This window comes from Toxorhynchites rutilus, chromosome 3 (assembly GCF_029784135.1).
Source record: "Toxorhynchites rutilus septentrionalis strain SRP chromosome 3, ASM2978413v1, whole genome shotgun sequence".
NCBI lineage: Eukaryota > Metazoa > Arthropoda > Insecta > Diptera > Culicidae > Toxorhynchites > Toxorhynchites rutilus.
The window spans coordinates 195,323,378-195,344,424 of record NC_073746.1 but is presented as its reverse complement, the minus strand read 5'-3'; the positions used below and the strand labels follow the sequence as shown (position 1 = coordinate 195,344,424).

The following is a 21,047-nucleotide window of genomic DNA, read 5'->3' as shown; positions in this document are numbered from 1 at the left end:
GAGAAGCCGATCCTTCAGGAGAAGAGAAGGTGACCATCGAAGCAGCCGCTACACACACACATACACGCACGGAATTCTTTCCGTTTGGATGCCATTCAGCATCGAGAAAGATCCAGAAAATAATCGGCCAGTTCCTCTGGGAATTTAAAAATACATTCATGTGAAAGAGTTTATTTTAATGTTTTCTATCCATGTAACACTGTGACCAAATATTTTTCAATCAAGTGCTATTAACAGGGGGTTATCGAATTAGCATTAACCACTGGTGGGCTTCCAGTATCGAGGAAAATGTGGAAATATCTAATCGTTACTGAAAATAATCTGCCAGTTCCTCTGGGAATTTAAAAATACATTCATGTGAAAGAGTTTATTTTAATGTTTTCTATCCATGTAACACTGTGACCAAATACATTTGGTTTTGTGATTTTTCAATCAATCGCAATTAACAGGATAGCTTCTGAAGATTATTTTTCCCCCATCAGTAGGATATTTCCGTATCCAATATTGTATTCGCCCGCAATCGATTATTGCTCAGTCGCCGAAAGTTCCGAGCTGCCATCGTAAAGCACGCCTTCTCTCGATTCAATCACGCTCAAAAAGCATACTTAAGCGATATTCTGGTGGTGAGACGCATTCATTTTTCGTGAGGACATCGACAAGACAACATTGTTGCTAAGGGTGCTGGACAGCGAAGGATCGAGATCTGCCCTGAAACGCAAGCAGTTTGTTTGAAACTGTGAGGGAGCACAGAGAAGCCGATCCTTCAGGAGAAGAGAAGGTGACCATCGAAGCAGCCGCTACACACACACATACATGCACGGAATTCTTTCCGTTTGGATGCCATTCAGCATCGAGAAAGATCCAGAAAATAATCGGCCAGTTCCTCTGGGAATTTAAAAATACATTCATGTGAAAGAGTTTATTTGAATGTTTTCTATCCATGTAACACTGTGACCAAAAAATGTGGAAATATCTAATCATTACTGAAAATAATCTGCCAGTTCCTCTAGGAATTTAAAAATACATCCATGTGAAAGAGTTTATTTGAATGGGCTTCCAGTATCGAGGAAAATGTGGAAATATCTAATCGTTGCTGGAAAATAATCTGCCAGTTCCCCTTGGAATTGAAAATTACATTCAAGCGAAAGAGTTTATTTTAATGTTTTATATCCATAAAATATCCATTTAATACATTTGGGTTTGTGATTTGTCAATCAAGTGCAGTTAGCAGGAAAGTTTCTGAAGATTATTCTTCAGAACAAGGTTTTTCGTATCCTATATTGGATGCATAAAACCTTGTGCCTCCAACGTAAGGCCGATTACACATTATCCGGTTTCTGCCGGACCGGTCTGAAACCCAAATGGCAAATTTCAACCGTACCAACCTATTTACGGCGCCGTGATGCAGCCGTCTACTGCGACTACATGTCCGGCGATCGGACAAGTATTATACGCGATGAAAGTAGTATAGTGTCGACGTCTGGTGGAGACATCAGTTTGGGAAAGCAAATCATTCTCTATAAGATTATTAAACCTTAAGACAGTTTTGAGTTGTTTAAATTTTTAATGAAAATTTATTTCATTACTTATTTCATTTCTTAAAACCTGCGGTACTGATTCTTGTTTAATCATTTCTGTATAATTTTCTTGATATTTTCACTAAAACTCAATATTGTAATATAAAATCACTATCAAACATAATTATTGTTCCGGGGTATTTCCTCTCTTGCAAAAAACGTGCTACTCTATTACATAAAAACATATAACATATAAGAAAAAGTTAATTTTCATTCATAATTTTTTATTTTATATATGTGTTTACTGCACCTGAAAATCCATTATCACTATAATTTCCCAAAAGCGGAGCATAAAGCTCAACGCGAATTGACAGTTGTTTGTGATGTCTGTTAGTGTTAGTACAATTCAGGCAATTTTTCCTCTCATGCATTAGTATGTGTGGTATTGACGTTTGTTTGTTTTGGAGTCAATTCAGAAGTCGCAAGTGATATGGATGCCGAAATTTTTATTTCGCTGCTATGGAACAAGTTAAGTGATGAACCTTTCTGATCAAAGCGAAGCAATGGTCACAGGCGCACGAGGGCATCATGGAGTATATTGCCATGGATTGTGTTATTAACGGTGGGTAGTGTCTTTCGACAAATTGATCGAGTTCTTAATTAACCTCTGTTTTTGTTTTGTTCACAGACAACTTCCCTTATTCGAAATCAGTATTGATCGAGATCAAGGATGTGAAATAAATTTCCAACTGGTTCATCAAGGGCAAAATTTTGAGCGACTTCATCGAGCTGAATGTGAAGGTCAGTTTTGACGTAGGACTACGTCTTTCATTTCTATACCGGGGTGTAAAACCAAAGTTTCGTGAACGAAAGCGTTACGCCGGAGACCGAGATTTTGAGCGTTAATAGCTCTTAAACACCTGAACGAAATGGTATGATAAACACTTCATTTGAAAGATAAAATGTCTACGCGTCATATACTTGTTACTTTTTCATCCAAAAACTTGTTTCAATAGTCTTAAAATTGCTTTTAAAACAGGCTATTGAAATCAAAAATCGGTATATAAGCGAGCGCCGCTCGTAAACCCACTCAGTTATGATTGAACAGCGATTGGAGCATGTTGTCGCTGTTGTTGTGAAGCTAATTTCGTTTATCATGAAAGCGCTGATGAACGGTGTCACCAAGAGCCTGTTTGTGCACCTAAGGCCAAAAGGGAATCCATCAGGAGGAGAGTGATGCCACGGTTCCGCTTAAAACATAGGAGCAGCCACCACACACACACACACACACACACACATACACGCGCGGAATTCTCGTTGCTATCATCGTTGCTGAAAAATAATCTGCCAGTTCCCCTGGGAATTGAAAAATACATTCATGCGAAATAGTTTATTTTAATGTTTTCTATCCATATAACACTGCAACCAAATACATTTGGTTTTGTCATTTTTCAATCAATCGCAATTAACAGGAAAGTTTCTGAATATTTTTTTCCCCATCAGTGGAAATTTTCGTATCCAATATTGGATGCATAACATGAAAAACGGAAAATGTTTCACATCATATAATGCTGCGACCAAATACATTTCGTTTTTGATTTTTTCAATCAAGTGCGATCAACGTAAGACCACGTCTTTCGGCAATTTATTAGAGGTGCAATGAATCTTTAGGAATTCCCGCTCTACGCGCACTGACAAACAATGTTTACTCAACAATTTCTCAAACTAGAAATGGGTGTTGTGAGAAAGGATTAGCGAACGCGAAAACGACAAACGGGAGAAAGATACGTTTGGAGGTTGAAGGAAATTGGCAGAAAACTTCTTCATTCTATCATTCAAATAATGTGATACCACATCGTTTTGCCAGAAAGAGATTATTAATGCTCAAAGGAGGAATCGAGTCTTCCGAGGAAATTACCCAGCGCAAATTAGAGTCGACTATCGATTGCGGCATTCGTACACAAATAATTTTATAATGCAGTTTCACCAAAGTGATTTCTTCGATATGGGGATATATTCACTACATCATGTCATGTATTTCATATTCTTCATTAAGAAATCCATATCCATGGCACCTTCTTCTTCTTCTTCTTCTTCTTCAATGGCACTAACGTTCCTAGAGGAACTTCGCCGTCTCAACGTAGTATTACTTGCGTCATTTTTATTAGTACTTAGTTGAGATTTCTATGCCAAATAACACGCCCTGAATGCATTTTGAGTGGCAAGCTCTAGAATACGCGTGATCACAGTGCAAGTCGGAGGGTTTACATTCTATTCTTTTATGTTTTATAAAATGACACTTCCCTTGCTTTCGTTCATTTCTTACTCTACTCTCGCACCGTGAGGACTCGTTTCATCGGGACTAAGCAAACAGCTCGTTAGTCTGTCGGTGGTAAGGCACCACGAAAGCAGCTCGGATAAGCGCATCAGCCGCAGGAAGCGTGAAGAAGCCACATCGCTATCGACCGGGAACTTCGCATGAAATTCGTCGCTATCAGAAGTCGACCGAATTGCTGATCCGCAAGCTACCTTTGCAGCATTTGGTTCGTGGAATTGCTCAGGACTTCAAAACCGACTTGTGCTTCCAAAGTTCCGCGGCTATGACGCTGCAGGAGGCTTATTCGAAGATACCAATTTGTGTGCATCTATGCAAAACGCGTCACATCATGCCCAAGGACATCCAGCTGGCCCATCGTATCCGAGGAGAGCGTGCTATATTAGCTTAGCATATAATCAACAGCCCTTTTCAGGGCTCCAAATTTGATGGATTAGAGTTCAGAAAAGTTTTTTACAGGCCGAACTGAAAGGAGCATTTAGCGAAAATCGTAGTGTCGATGATAATTCGATACCGATAGGTGCCATGGATATGAATTTCATAATGAAAAATATGAAATATATGACATGATGTAGTGAATATATCCCCATATCGAAGAAATCAGTTTGATGAAACTGTTTAGCGTTTGTCGTTTTTAATTGTTGGGAAAGGGCATTATTTCTGCTGATTAAATTCCAAGAAAAAATCCATTCCTTCTTTAAGCGTGATTCATTCTGCTTCGGATCAACGGAACAGTATGATAATTATTTCATACAAAAGATAAAATGTCCAAGAGTTATATGATTGCTATTTATTGAGTCGAAAAATAGCTTCGAAAACAGGTTATTGAAATCATTCGTATCCGTATGTAGCGCGCACACTTGGAAACCCATTAATCTTATTCGAATATGAGATGGGGAAGCTCATACTTACGTCTATGCATTATGCTGTACACTTCAATTAGACTTTTATAGACTATAGACTTTTTTTCAGCCGACAGTATGGTCGGATCGGCCTACTGGTGCAAAAACCGACGCAACTGAATCGGTGTAATTTACACACGTGCATACCTCTCCGTACTGATTAAGAAGCCGACCGAACTATCGGTCGACAAGTCAGTCTGCAGTCGGCGGGGGCTCTTAATTTCGTTTTTGCAGGCCGAACCGAAAAAATTTCAGTCGAGTTAACTCTTTTTTACAGTAATGCTTTTGAATCCGGACACTTTGCATTACATTCAATATCATACCACAGCCATAACATTTTTTTCATGTTGAATTTATGCGATTAATAGTTGCTAATATAGTTACTGATAGTTTCTTGATAGTTACTAATCAATCGCATTAATTCAACATGCAGAAAATGTTGTGGCTGCGGTATGGTATTAAATGTAACGCAAAGTGTCCGGATTCAAATACATTACTGTATACTTATTCCGATGTTATTCGTTTCTCTCTCAGGGTAAGCAACGAATATAATAAGGGTGGGGTTTAGATTCTATACTTTTATGGTTTATAAAATGACGCTTCCTTTGCTTTCGTTCATTTCTTACTCTACTCTCGCACCGTGACGACTCGTTTGTTTGGGACCAAGCAGATAGCTAGTTAGTCTTTCAGTGGTAAGGCACACGAAAGTAGCTCGGATAAGCGCACCAGCCGCAGGATAGGTGAAGAAGCCACATCGCTATCGACCGGGAACTTTGCGTGAAATTCATCGCTATCGGAAGTCGACCGAATTGCTAATCCGCAAGCTACCTTTGCAGCTTTTGGATCGTGGAATTGCTCAGGACTTCAAAACCGACTTGCGCTTCCAAAGTTCCGCTGTTATGACGCTGCAGGAGGCTTATTCAAAGATACAAATTTGTGTGCTATCCACGCAAAACGTGAAACGTGATGTGACGACATCATGCCCAAGGACATTCAGCTGGCCCATCGAATCCAAGGAGAGGGTGCTATATTAGCTTAGCATATAATCAACGGCCCTTTTCAGGGCTCCAAATTTGATGGATTAGAGTTTAGAAAAGTTTTTACAGGCCAAACTGAAACGAGAATTTTCGTGTGGATGCCATACAGCATCGAGAAAATTCCGGAAAGATCTAATCGTTGCTGAAAAATAATCTGCCAGTTCCGTGGGAATTGAAGAATACATCCATGCTAAAGAGTTTATTTTAATGTTTTCTAATTATATGACGAACACAGCGACCAAATACATTTGATTTCGTAATTTTTCAATCAAGTGTAATCAAGTGTAAATTCTGAAGATTATTCTTTCCCATCAGTAGGATATTTTCGTATCCAATATTGGATGCATAACATGAAAAACGGAAAATGTTTCGTATCGCGAAAATTATATAATTTTCAATCGATTATTGCTCAGTCGCCGAAATTTTCATACTCAGAGAGTTCATTCTCCTCTAGTTTGCCTTCCAAATTGCCATCGTAAACCACACCTTCTCTCGATTCAATCACGCACGAAAAGCATACTGAAATGATATTGTGGTGGTGAAACCGATTCATTTTTCGTGAGGCGTCGTGCACAAATTACGTAACGCGATAAGGGGGGAGGGAGTAGATGTTGCGTTACTTTCTGTTTATTAGAGATAGGAAATTGCGTTACGAAAGGGGGGGGGGGAGAGGTGGTTCAGAATTCGGATTTTTAGCGTTACGTAATTTGTACACGACGCCTGAGGACATCGACAAGACAACATCGTTACTGAACGAGCTGAACGGCGAGGGATCGAGGGATTCATTACCTGGCCTGACCTGACCTGAAATGCAATCAGTTTGTTTGTACTGCGAGGGAGCGCAGAAAAGCCGATGCTGATACTCTCGTGACCAAGAGAGTATCAGCATCGAAATACGGTTCCTCGGGAAGACATAGAAGCAGCCGCCACACACACACACACACATACACGTGCGCAACTTTTTTCGTTTGCTGGTTATCGAGAGGAAACCTGGAAAGAAATGATCGTTGCTGAAAAATAATCTGCCAGTTCCCCTTGGAATTGAAAATTACATTCAAGCGAGTTTATTTTAATGTTTTCTATCCATATAATACTGTGACCACATACATTTGGTTTTGTGATTTGTCAATCAAGTGCAGTTAGCAGGAAAGCTTCTGAAGATTATTCTTCAGAACAAGGTTTTTTGTATCCAATATTGGATGCATAAAACCTTGAGTCTCCAACGTAACACTCTCGTTTTTGAAGTCACCCAAATATTTATTTATTCATTCATTCAGGATGGATTTAGATTCAACTACAAACAAATGATCTCTAAATCAACGATAGTCCTACGTCACCCTTGCGGTTATACCATAGATATAACCCACTTCCTGTTTTTGTTCAATTAAACACACCAAAATAGTTCTCTCTTCTAATTCTTATACGGTATTCCACACAGTTCGTCCTGACCCGGAACACGATCGACGATGAGGTGTCCGCAACTCGACTCGAGGAACTCAAACCAAAACTGTCCGTTCTGTGCTCGGCGATCAAGATGTTCCCCTGTCCGACACAAAAGTATCGGTTCAGATAGAGCGAAATCATCCAGTTGTTGGCATTTCTGATTCGTCATTCATCGCCCAGGATCCGCTTATTAACAGCTGTGCGTTGAAGCGAAATGCGTTCGAGAAGCTGTCCTTGCTCCAGGAGTACGTGCACCAGGAATTGCGACATATGTATGCTGAGCGCCTTTCTGGACGAAGAGATAGTGAGATAGTGTTTGAAGGAAAATTACTATGTAATTTTAATCGTAAGAATAATTACTGCAATGGTGGAATAAAATAGACAGTCTAGAATGGATGAATAAGCATATACTCTCTCGTAGGTAAATTCTAAGGATAATCACAGGAACTGAACACATATCACATATAATTAAGTACCCCCCCCCCCCCCTTGTTACGAAATGATATAATTATTGGTTCATCAAATTGTACACTTTTTTCTAACCGTGTTTCTGAGACTGTTGAAAAAATATGTGGCAACAGAGCGTGTGAAATAAAACATGCTAGTTGTGTATGTTTGGAAATAAAAGAACTTAGCGTGTGGATAAGTACACCGCAACTGGACTAAAGTTAGTTTTTGAAAAACTGTTTATTACACCCATGTTTTTTGTCCAGTAGGTTTTTCATGTTTATTTAACATAAGAACACCGCTCTGATGTGCAAGTAGTGTACGCGAGGCCTGGCGTACCACACCCCGGCCGAATGTACTCTCCAATGGACACAAATTTGGGAAGGCTCGTGGTTGCCGCAGCAGTTGTGGTTTCAGGATTTCCCATATGCAATCAGCTGCATGTAGCTGAAATATTTGCAATGTTTACCTGTCATTCCACTATATTAATAAATGCATGTATGTGTATGTGAATGATGTACGGTTTTGTGTAGTGCGATGACTCTTTCACATTGTTATCCGGTTATCCGTCCAAACCCAGCGGCGCTTTCCACTTCCTGTTTTCTTTGTTTTTTCCTGTTTTTTTTGAAAAATTGAATTGTTGTCATGTTCATAGCTATGTAAATATATATGTTTTGTTAAATTCGGATTTGATTTTTTTACATTGATAGAAGTATATCCCTTGAGACTGCTTAAATAATCCCTTCTTTCGTTAACAGAAATCCTTCATATCTATTTTTTGTAAATGAACATTTTTCTCAAGATTTCAAAAAAGATAATAAATAATAAATATTTATAAATGAAAATGCAAATATATATCATGAGTAATAAGAAGAATGCGAAATCCCGGCAATACACCTTGCCACCTCTGGCAACCGCGAATAATGATCAGTCATTATTTCAATTTTCGCCGTGCTGATAACAATAATAAACTTACCTTATTTTGAATAATTTTTAAACATTGCATTTTAACGTTTGTTTTATGGCTTATCATTTCATTGCTGTATTATAGGTTTTTAAATATGGTCCACCTAATCGCGCAGAACGCAGAGAAACCGATTCACAGTTGTGGTACTTTGCGAACCACCAGTGGAGGTAGAGGTATCGTGCTGGGAATAACCGGCGAAGATGGTGATAACTCGGCCGATAAACATCCGCTTGATCTGGTGGAGGATTAAATGTGATAAATGTCAGTAATACTTGCAGTGTAATCTCATAGTGCATCAGCAGTGCTCGGCCACGAGAACCGTGCGCAGCGGAAACTGGCAGTAGGACGGTAACGTTGACCAGCCGTAGTCACCAGGCCTTTGGAATTGGTCTTTGCTAGCAGTTTAGCGTGGCCGAGCTGCCGGCGCCGCAGATCGTCATAATACTTTGCAACGAGCTCGAACAGAAAGTGATGTTTAACTTGAATCTGGATCTGTATAATCTGTATTGGACGACGTCACCGAACGACGATGAGGTTAAACTGCGTGACTCACTCAACGGAAATCTAATCAACGCCGATCTGGGCAGCTATTCACCGGAGTGTGTAGCCACGGTGCTAAAGAAGTTCTTACGGGAGCTGTCCGATCCGATCATTCTGGTTATGTTTTACGACAAATTCGTCGTAAGCCTCAAGTAGGATATCCTATACATGTTTTATATAACTTTTTATTAAGTATCCATGTATCTGTCCACAAATAAATTACCAGTGATGCGTAGCAATCCGATTGCATATCCAGGATCTGCCAATTTACCACAACATGACGCTCAAGTATATCATGATACATCTGATACGAATATGCCAAATGCAGTACCAGCGGGAACTGAGAGAGGAACCGACAATACTGATGCAAGTGTGGTGCCATATTCTAATGGTCCTTCTAGGGAGAAAATTTTGTAAGTATGTTTTTTGTATGTAAGTTTTGTAACATGTTAATGAATTTGTTTATTTTTTCCAGTCAAATCTTGTGTAACACGGAAAACCACTTGCGTATAATGGAACTGTTGCTCTATAAGCTGGACTGGAACAAAAAACTACCAGAATTTCTGTCCGCTCCTGCGGTACCACAACGGAAAATCTCCCGAAGTACGGTTGTTTTACAGCAGCAGTAGCAGTAACAACAAATATCCGGTTCATCCACTGTTTTACCAGCAGAATAGGCTGCTTCAAAAAGTCTGCGATAACATCCCCGGCATCTGTGATACAAGCGTCCTTGGTTGGGGTGTATAATAAGGCCGGTAGCAATAGTAGTAATGGAATAGTGGCTGCCGAAAGTCGTGGGACAGCGTTGATACGAGCAGTTGATGATGCAAACACCAGCTGATCTGACGAATCAAATCGACTGGTTCCTTCCTCGAGTTCCAATTTTATTTATATAGAAATAATTATTTATAATTTTTATTGATTATAATAAATTTAAAAAAAAAGAAAATATTATATAAGTGTCTTTACATCATATTGAACGAGAATGAGTAATTCAAAACAACTACTTTATTGGAAATACATGCATATAGATTTAAAACTTTTCTTGATAAATTGTTGATTAGATGAATAAACATTGCCCCCAATAAATCCTTAATAATAAAACGTCTGAGTGATGAAACCATATCCTCGAGAAAAAATATCAATGAAACCAATTGATATATAAATCTTATTCCTTATTGTTATGTTTTTAATATTTTGGCACTAAGAAAAGAGTATCGATTGATCAATTTTAAGTTTTTTTTTGACGTAGGATTACGTCTTTCGGGAACGAATTGGGGTACAAATTGAAAATCGAAAATCGAGCACATCGTGAAAATTGTCCAATTTCAAACGCTTATGGCTCATTCATTTTATGATGGATTGATGAAATTTTTGCGTCAATCGATTTCGGCACTCCATAACAATTTTTTATTTTGAAGAAAATAATATATTTCATGAAGCTAACTATCGAACAATTGAAAAATCTCAACGCCTATCCTAACGGAAATACCCACTTCTGATCAAAAGACACATGCGGCGGGTCCCTAACAGAGACATCAAAACCAACCTGCCTGGGGGAAATCGGTATTGTAAATACATGAAAGTAGGGGGAACTTTTGCTTCTATCGAAATGTTTGTTTGTTTGTTTGTTTATTGTGCAGTAGCGTAAGATACAAATCTTTTAAAAATTACTACTTCCGATCTATGAATGGTTTGAGTACATTATTGCCTAACCTATTCGTTGATTGATTTTTTTTTCCCCTGGGAATTGAAAAATACATTCATGTGAAAGAGTTTATTTGAATGTTTTCTAACCATATAACACAGCGACCAAATATTTTTCAATGAAGTGCTATTAACATGTGGTTATCGAGTTAGCATTAACCACTGGTGGGCTTCGAGTATCGAGGAAAATCTGAAAAAATCTAATTGTTGCTGAAAAATAATCTGCCAGTTCCCCTGAGAATTTAAAAATACATTCATGTGAAAGAGTTTATTTTAATGTTTTCTAACCATATAACACAGCGACCGAATACATTTGATTTTGTAATTTTTCAATCAAGTGTAATTAGCAGGAAAGCTTCTGAAGATTATTCTTCCCCATCAGTAGAATATTTTCGTATCCAATATTGGATGCATAAAACCTTGTGCCTCCAACGTAACGCTCTCGTTTTCGAAGTCCCCCAAATGTTCATTTATTCATTCATTCAGAATGGATGTAGATTCAACTTCAAACAAATGATCTCTAAATCAACGATAGTCCTACGTCACCCTTGCGGTTATACCATAGATATAACCCACTTCCTGTTTTTTTTTGCCTTTTTCGCAATTGACATAGACTCGGCTAGACTCGATTATATACATGTTGCACCAGCACCATTATTCCACATCTCATAACTACATCAATATATCTTTGGCACCGCATGGAAACAACAACAATGACAACACTTGCAAGTATCAAATATCATGCTACATGTTATTTAGTATTGCCTTAAAGGAATCGCACCTCTAGGCATCGTTCGTACAACGTAAACCAAGCGCCAAACAAGCGTTCGCCATAGCATGCATACAGAGCCATACATTGGTGGCTTGAAACTACTAGGAATATAAAACACTTCTCATCATTTTGCGCTATTCTCAAAAGAAACGCTTCTGTTAATATTACTGGCCTCGAAAAAAGTTGTATTTCTTTCTCATGCTCGAGAGAAGCGCAGCTATCACCCTTAGTGGAGGAAGTTTTGTTACTGGCAAGCGAAACCACATACAAAATTCCAGAACGACATTTACTTTCTCGGTGACTAAACAAGCAAAATAAACTCTTTTTGTTAATAACAACCTCGAAAACAGTAGCAATGCTCCATAGCGCTATAGCAATCCTAGCTGAAGGTAGTTTTGCAACTGGTACGCGAACCCAAATAACTTATAACATTCCAGTAACACATTCAAGATGCTTGGTATTCCCCAAATATTTTTTTGACGCACAACCGAAACCACAACGGAAACGGAAAACAAACAATGTTAACTGCTTGGAAAAAGACTGAATTATGCCACACAGCTTGTACTCTGCTGTAACACCCATCGATGCAAATTCGCTGATGAGTTTTGCCGGATTTACAATCCTTCACAATAAGCGCGTTTTTTTTTCTTCAATAACGATTTTTATTCGTCAACCAATCAGAGCAAAGCGCGAAATCACCCATGACAGTGCGAAAAAAGATAGAACTCTCCAAGCTTTGGCTACGAAAATCGCGTTGCTTTGATGAGAGACACTACATACATCAGAGAGGTGGAACAAAATATGCTTGATGGGTGGAACGATATATCAAAATAAATGTTCAGTTCTATACATATGAGGCGCTTCATAAAGTGAGAGCTGAATCGATTACCTATTGCAAGTGTTTTGCTGCATAATAATAATTATTTTTACGCATTTTTGTTAATATTGGATTGAATTCGTTAGTTTTTCGATTATTAATTATCTGGAGTTTTATACTTGCTTTCACATTTCTAGCGATATGATTTTGTTCCACCAATTTAGTACGACCTTGTCCATAACAAATAATGGCAGTATGATTAGAGAAACGCAGGTTTGACAGACAGATTATGACAGATCATCTCGCGATATCGGGCACCATTGTAAAGAGCTGCACTGAAAAATACCGCGAGTGAGTATATCGCATGCGATTAAAAGCCTGCATTGTAAAGAAAGCATTTGTCAAGAGCGGCCGCCTTCACCACCAGCGGGGGGAGCTTGATTTTGGTTGCTGCCTGGGTAACGGCGTTTACAATTTCGACCGACGCGCCGAAATCGCCTACTACGCTGTTGTGCGATGCGGTGTCACACTCGCGAAGGCTCGGTTCAGTGCGAGCGCTTTTCACTGCACCAACATCGCGTGCATCATTGGATGACGCTTGCCTCGAAATATTATTGCCCCTGACAATGAGTTGGTTTTTTTTGCAGGGCTCGAGCCTGCCTTCCTCTTCTTTTTGCTCATCATACACTACGCGAAGCGTCCAATTTATGACGCGGAAAGAAAAACACACGATACGAATAACGCGAAAAACGAACAGAAAAAACCGACGAAAAAACGACGATATCCAAGTTGGATTATCACTGGTGGGGTCCAATCTTAGATCGAAGCGCAGCGAAAGCAAAGTGAACTGGATTGCTCAACAGTCCGATGCCGAATGAAAGTTTGCCTCAGCGAGATCCACTGTTTATACTCTAGGCAAGTATTTCCCTTCATTCTTCTACTTTTCCTTTGTTCATGGGGACTTTGAATCCTACGATTTCCCCTCCGTTGGTCGTCGATAAGTTGCTCGTTATTGACAGGTCTGTTCGGGAAAGCACATAAATGGACAGAACAAATGTATGGGAAAATGGAAACGCCTCAAGTTTTCATGAATTTTAACCATTTACAAATCAGGGGATTCTAATGTATAGCATATTAAACAAATCTTACGGAATTTCCGATTCGTTTAGTATGTGAATCGTCAAAATCCGTTCGCGGCAAAAATAGTTATTAACGTTAACTTTATTTCATAAAAAACCTGTTTACTGATTTGGCACCCTTAATGAAAGACGTAGTTCTACGTCAAAACCAAGGTGTGCTCCCGCTCGAGAACGGGTCGTTTGGTTTAAGTGCAATTTACATACAACATACACGTCACGTTCACGTCCCGTCACGTCACGATACGTCAATGATTCTACCATGAAATTCTCATGAAAACATTCACATACACCAGCAACGTAACGACCCGTCAGCATACGTTCAACGAAAACGACCGGCAGGGTTTGTAGAAAAGAATAATTGACGGAGACGGACGGCTCGTTTGGTTCTTGTCTGGGCCTTGTGTCTCGGCTTTTGTTTTGATTTGGTTATACAGTAATTTACATCACTTCGACATTAAGCTAATTGAACAGATCTGTGATGCAACACGTTTAATTAGACATTTTTACCTCTAGTTGAACATTTTTGTAAACATTGAGTTCGGAGCCCAAATTATAGCCCCACATTGAAAGTCGCCACCAGTCGCAAATGTCCAATTACTGGTCAAAACCGACTCCAATGCGACACTGAGTGGTACCCCAGCATATCGCTTTATAAGTAACTTACTGTATTTTTTATGCCAACATATGTCTTAGCTCCAAATTTCGGAGTGAAAATCATTCGCGACTAGTTGAAAGAATTATTCTATTTATTATTATTATTGCATAAGGGTCGGACTACGGGGTTTAAGCATTTAAATAATTGAATTTAATGATTCTCATTGAATTTTTCAAAATTTAGAATTGATTCTAGGCATGCAGATTTGAAAGAGGGCATTGCAATTTAAAATTGTTGTAGGTGGCGACACCATGAATAAAATTAAATAAATCATTCGTTTGGCATTTGACGTGACGGTGCTGGTGGAAGCATTGACTGCATGTGTGAATTGGTGGAGACGTTGACGGAACGTAGACGTTCTTCTCCGTAACGTGCTATGTGAATCGCACATTAAGCTGTCTGTTTTGTTGTGATTATTTTCACCCAAGGAAAGTTTAAAGTGAAGAAATATTACAAAAAGTGATTTCCCATATGCTCTACATATAGTATTAGGTGCTGTTAGTCCAATTAAAATTCGTGTTTGCCTATGAAATATTATTATAACTGATGAGAAATAAAATTAGGAAAATTAGTGAGCCATGCTATGAAAAATTGCAACTGTATAAAAACCATCAGAATAAGATATAATAAATCGAACCTTCGGGACGAACGGACGTGGAAAATTTTGTCTCCGGAAAAGAGGGACATTTTTCACAACGTAGAAAGAAAAAATCATGTCAAAACTCAATCAACGAACCGACCCCCAACATTGGTGCCGAGACCAAGATACGTGATTGAGTAGGAACGGATTTGAGGAAAACTGGATCATTTTCCAATTTTGGAGGACTTGGACGGCGTACGGTGATATAACATTATTTAGGGCCTGTTGTGGACAGGCTACAGGTTAGTAGCTGTCCAATATCTTTATTCTGGTTTTAGTGGTGCTGCGTGAGATATTTTTTCATTCCATTGGTAGGTTGAACGGAGCGGCATCGGAGCCTCTTCTTCTTCTTACATCGGATGGTGATCCACATTTGAAGATTTGGATAACATACACCTGACAAAGGTCTCAGCAGCTGCACATCGGGTTGGCTACAACGGGATAATTTGCGGAGCAGATCGTGCTACATCGAACGGCAAGGACATCTAATACAGCGGATATCAGCAGCACGTGAGCACGAAAAACGGCGACAACTGGTGGTTCCATCGAGAGGTGACATTAGGCGTTTCATTACTTAAAATCAAGGCATCCTATTGACAGGCTACAGGTTAGTAGCTGTCCAATATAAGTATTCTGGTTTTGTTGGTGCTGTGTGAGATATTTTCCATTCCATCGATTGTTTCAACGGAGCGGTATTTGGCAGTGGACGGTTATTAGGATAATTCAAACTACAGAGGCTGAATTAGGCGAGTCACAGTGTGGGTAGGGCTGCAAAAATCAAAGAGAAGTTCAGGAAGCGAGATCGCATTTTTGCAACTCTGGATCGGCATGTGGTTTTCTTGGAAGAATACGATCCAGAGACCAAAAAAGGGCAAGTCCAATCTCGATTGGATAAATTAGAACTATCATGGGAAGAATTTAATGAACTGCAGGAAGAAATAGCAGAGATAGATACAAAGGGTGAATTAGAGGAAGATATCCATAAAGCGTATGCTGGCTTCGAAGAACGCTACTACGAGATTAGAGCTGCACTGCTGAGTAAATTAGAACTCCCCATATCCGTGGCAAATGTGGACAATAATATTGGTCGGAACAACGGTGTTTTTGGTGCGCACACAGGGGTTCGATTACCGCAAATCTCGATACCAGAGTTTGACGGGGATTTCAAAGGACGGCTTTCATTTTAGTCAACTTTCGTGTCGTTGATACACTACTCAAATGAGCTCAATGACGTGCAGAAATTTCATTATCTGAAGTCCGCATTGAAAGGAGAAGCAGCCAAGTTAATCGAGTCACTTACTATTACCAACGGAAACTATATAATATCATGGGAAACTATAACGAAGCGTTACTCCAACGAATACCTACTAAAGAAGCGTCATCTTCAAGCGTTGATGTAATTCCCAAAAATAGAAAAGGAATCGGCAGGGCGAATACATGGACTGGTGGACGAGTTTGATCAACGACTGAAGATTTTGAAGCAACTGGGCGAGAAAACGGAGCATTGGGGTGCGACGATTGTTCATTGGATGTGCTCGAAGCTGGATTCGAGAACTTTGCAAACAAAAAGTCACAGGAGGGTTGTGTCTGAGACACGACCGCATAGTTGACGTAGGATTCCGTTAGGCTATCTGTTGATTTTGGATGTGTTTGAAGAATTAAACTCTGATAATGATTTGGTGGCCCTGAAAGGGCCGTTTTGTTTGATTGTTGGGTATTGTTTGTTCGATACACCAATGTTTACAACCGAGTGAAGTTGACAGAAGAATGGTAATTAGTCGTTAGATGGTGCGTATCAGATAGAAGATGCCGAAGGGGAATGAAATATATAGAAATGGAAAAGGTAATTTTCTTTTATAATTGTTACTTTCTGAGTGATTATTCAACCAATGCGAATTTTAATTGGACTAACAACGCCTAATACTATATGTAGAGCATATGGGAAATCACTTTTCCGAATATTTCTTCACCTTCCCAACTTTTATCGCCGTATGAACTTTTCTTGGGTGAAAATATACAAAACAAAACAGACAGCTTAAACCGAACGACCCGTTCTCGAGTGGGAACACACCTTGCTTTGCATTAATGAAAATTGAAATAAACCGTTTTATATATCAAGACCTTTTTAACACAACTACTACCGTATACAATTTTATACTTACACTTGTGCTAAATTTTTCACAATACACGGTCGGTCATTGATTTGAAATTTCACGAAGCAACCAACATTGAAGTTTCAAATTTAAATTGCTAGGATTAATCGTTTCACCTTACATGCAATATAAAAATGTCCCCGACTTGCATATATTTGCAATGCCGATTTCCTCGAGCACCTTGGTTTTTAAGTCTCTGTTAGGGAACACATTTCGGTGGAAACAAAAGCTCCCCCTACTTTCATGTATTTGAATGCCGTTTTCCCCCAGGCAGGTTGGTTTTGATGTCTCTGTTAGGGAACACATTTCGGTGGGAGCAAAAGCTCCCCTTAATTTCATGTATTAGCAATGTTGATTTCCCCCAGGCTTGGTTTTGATGTCTCTGTTAGGGACTCGCCGCATGTGTCGTCAATTTCGACTAATCAGAAGTGGGTATTTCCGTTAGGATAGGGGTTGAGATTTTTCAATCGTTTGATGGTTAGTTTCATGACATATATTATTTTATTCAATATAAAAATTGTTATGAAGTGTCGAAATCGATTGACGCAAAAATTTCATCAATCCATCATGAAATGAATGAGCAATAAGCGTTTGAAATTGGACAATTGTCACGATGTGCTCGATTTTCGATTTTCAATTTGTACCCCAATATGTTCCCGAAAGACGTAATCCTACGTCAAAAAAAAAACAACGAAAAAAGAACCAACGTTTTCGGTATTGGTGGATTTTTTGGAAAGGCGAACCAGAGTTCTGGATGCTGTATTGTCTAACACTAGCAATACTTCGTTTCAGTCCAAGACAACGGTGAAACGTGAACGTGTGGCGGTGCACGCGTCTTCGGAAGGTGGAAAAATTGAGCCTACTTGTCAATGTTGCGGTGATTTACATTATTTGATGAGGTGTTCGAAGTTTCAGAATCTCGGATAGAAGCAAAAATTGGATTTTGTCAATGGCAAGCGCAACTGTTTCAAAACTGGTCATTGGTTACGGGATTGTAGTTCCAAGTTTAGCTGAAAGGCATGCGGAAAGAAGCACAACACATTAATACATCCGGGATTTCAAACGGTGAAAGGAGAAAGCGGTAACAAAGGTAATTCAGAAGTCAGTGGATCAATGAATGGCTCTGAACGAAAAGACACCGTAGCTAGGGCGCACGTTGCAGCAGAAATAGACAATGATGGAGAAAGTGAAGCAGCAGAAGGATTCTCATCCGGATTGTATAGTGTCGGAACGAAAAAAGACAACATGAATGCTAGGGTATTTCTTTATACGGTGGTCGTAGCAATACAAGATGAAAATGGTGGTAAGCAACTAGCTCGGGCTTTACTGGATAATGGATCCCATATCAATGTTATGACTGAGAGGCTTTGTCAAATGCTGAAACTCAAACGTCGACCGATTTGCGTTCCAATAACGGGAGTTGGACAGTCTGAATCAACGGCAAGGCATGCAATTAGCACAACGGTTAGTTCCAGAGTCATCAATTTCTCCATTGGATTGGGTTTTCAGTTTTTCAGTTTCTTAGCAGACAGAGAAGTGAGAAGATTAGTTTTGGGTCCGCAATTACCAATATTCGCGGATTCGGTATTTGGGTGGATTGTGTCGGGACGTGATGAAAGTCTACAGCAGGAAAGGATTGTGCGATGCTGTACAGCAACCACCCCCGAGAAAATTGAAGAATTGATAGAAAAGTTCTGGAAAGTAGAAAGCTGCGACGAACAACTCGCTTGGTCTAAGGAAGAACAGGACTGCGAGGCGTATTTCACAAGAACACATTCAAGGGCTGAAGATGGTCGATACATCGTTCATCTTCCTAAGCATGGTAATTGGGAACGAATGCTGGGAAATTCCAGTGCTATGGCGTTAGACAGATACCAGAAATTGAAGAATCGGTTGGAACGAAATTCGAACATGAAGTAACAATACCACGCATTCATGAGGGAATATTTGGATTTACAGCACATGCGAAAAATAACTCATTTGGAACTTCAAGCAGAGGCAAACGGAACGGACAAAGTATTTTATTTACCACACCACGCAGTAATAAAAGAATCAAGTACAACTACGAAAGTACGTGTCGTCTTTGACGCTTTGGCGCGTACAGACAGTGAGTATTCCCTCAACGACGTTCTTTTAAAAGGACCCATAATTCAAGACGATCTACTGAATCTATTATTACGCTTCCGCAAGCATGAAGTGGCGCTTGTGGGAGATGTAGAAAAAATGTATAGGCAAGTACTCCAGGACACCATGGACACTCTTCGTCTAAGAATATTTTTCCGAACTACTCACAGTCACATATGGGCTCAAACCGTCATCTTTTCTTGCAACACGGGTGATGCCACAGCTAGCTATAGACGAAGGTGTGGAAGGCAATAAGACATATTTAGCACTTAAACAAGATGTTTACATAGACGATTATATTGGAGGAGCCAATAGTGTCGATGAAGCAATCAAGCTAAGGAAGGATTTAACAACATTAATGAGCAAAGGAGGTTTCCCAATCCGGAAATGGTGCTCGAATCGACCTGAAGTTTTATCTGGTATTCCTGAAGAACAATTAGGAACTAACCTCACAATAACTTTCGAATTGGATCCTGAAGAAAAAGTTAAAACACTAGGGATTACGTGGGAACCGAAAGCAGACCAGCTTCGGTTTTTATACAATGTAGGAGATGATGAAGGAAAATGGACTAGGCGACGCATACTATCTGCAATTGCGAAATTGTTCGATCCACTCGGATTAATATCTTCCGTGGTGGTAACCGCAAAAATAATAATGCAGCAGTTAGCGCTACTGCACACAGGATGGGATGATCCGGTACCGCAGCAATTCGAGGAGAAATGGAAGGATTTTCATCGTCGACTGTTCAAATTATCCGTATTCAACATACCTAGATTCTGCTTCGTTCCGGATTACGTCAACATACAACTCCACTGCTTCGCTGACGCATCGGATCTTGCGTACGGAGCCTGCATATATATTCGTTCCGTGAATCGACAGGGGAACGTACGTGTTGAACTGTTATCATCGAAGTCTCGGATCGCTCCTCTGAAGCGAATAACGATCCCGAGATTGGAACTATGCGCAGCTAGAGAAGCTGCTCGTTTATATCAAACTGTTAAAAATCACTCACATTAGATCATGTCCATTCATTCTTTTGGTCGGACTCAACCGTGGTGCTACATTGGCTGAAGGCCCCACCGAATTCATGGAAAACTTTTATCGCAAACCGCGTTTCTGTTATACAGACAGCTACGTATGGACACTCTTGGTTACATGTAGCAGGAAAAGAAAATCCTGCGGATCTCGTTTCTCGAGGTATGTCAATTGAAGATTTTTTAGCAAGTGACCGTTGGAAGCACGGGCCTACATGGCTGAAACAAGAACCTTTAAAATGGGAGACGATTTTTTCTGGAACCGTACCTGATGAAACAGATCTTGAATCCCGACTACCACAGTAAAAGAAACCAGCTTTATCTTCTAATATCGATCTTCTTTACTTCCTTTGGTCAGAATAGTTGCACTATGCTTACGATTCGTTAACAATGGTCGAAAATCCGTCAAACGAAACACTACGGTATTTTTGACAACGAATGAAATTAATCAGGCAAAAATGGTTCTCGTGCGACTAGCTCAGGAGGAATGTTTCTCTGAAGAATTCAGATCCTTAAAGAAGCGGTATCAAGTTTCTCATAAATCATCTTTGAAGCTGTTATCTCCGTTTTTAGACAAGGATAACATTATTAGAGTTGGTGGTCGTCTATTGGCCAATTCATGGCAAAAGTGTCGTTAGTGCCGTTCTCCGAAAGTGTCATCGATGTTTCCGTTCAAACCCCACATCAATACAACAACCGATGGGACAGCTGCCATCTACACGGATACAACCAGCCCGCCCCTTTCTAATAACTGGTGTTGACTTTTGTGGCCCCTTTTATTTAAAGCCACCTCACCGCCGAGCCGCACCAACGAAAT

The 21,047-nt window shown here is 39.7% G+C and overlaps 1 long non-coding RNA gene across 2 annotated transcripts; it reads left to right on the top strand.

Moving 5' to 3' along the window:
• Nucleotides 1-1,890: 1,890 nt before the first annotated feature.
• LOC129777181 (uncharacterized) lies at nt 1,891-10,208 on the top strand. Of its 2 annotated transcripts, none has more exons than XR_008743216.1 (5): nt 1,891-2,139; nt 2,206-2,318; nt 8,733-9,340; nt 9,415-9,601; nt 9,664-10,208. It is a non-coding gene; the product is annotated as an uncharacterized LOC129777181 (long non-coding RNA). The 2 variants fall into 2 exon arrangements; XR_008743217.1 differs by having other exon boundaries at nt 9,415-9,605.
• Nucleotides 10,209-21,047: the final 10,839 nt, after the last annotated feature.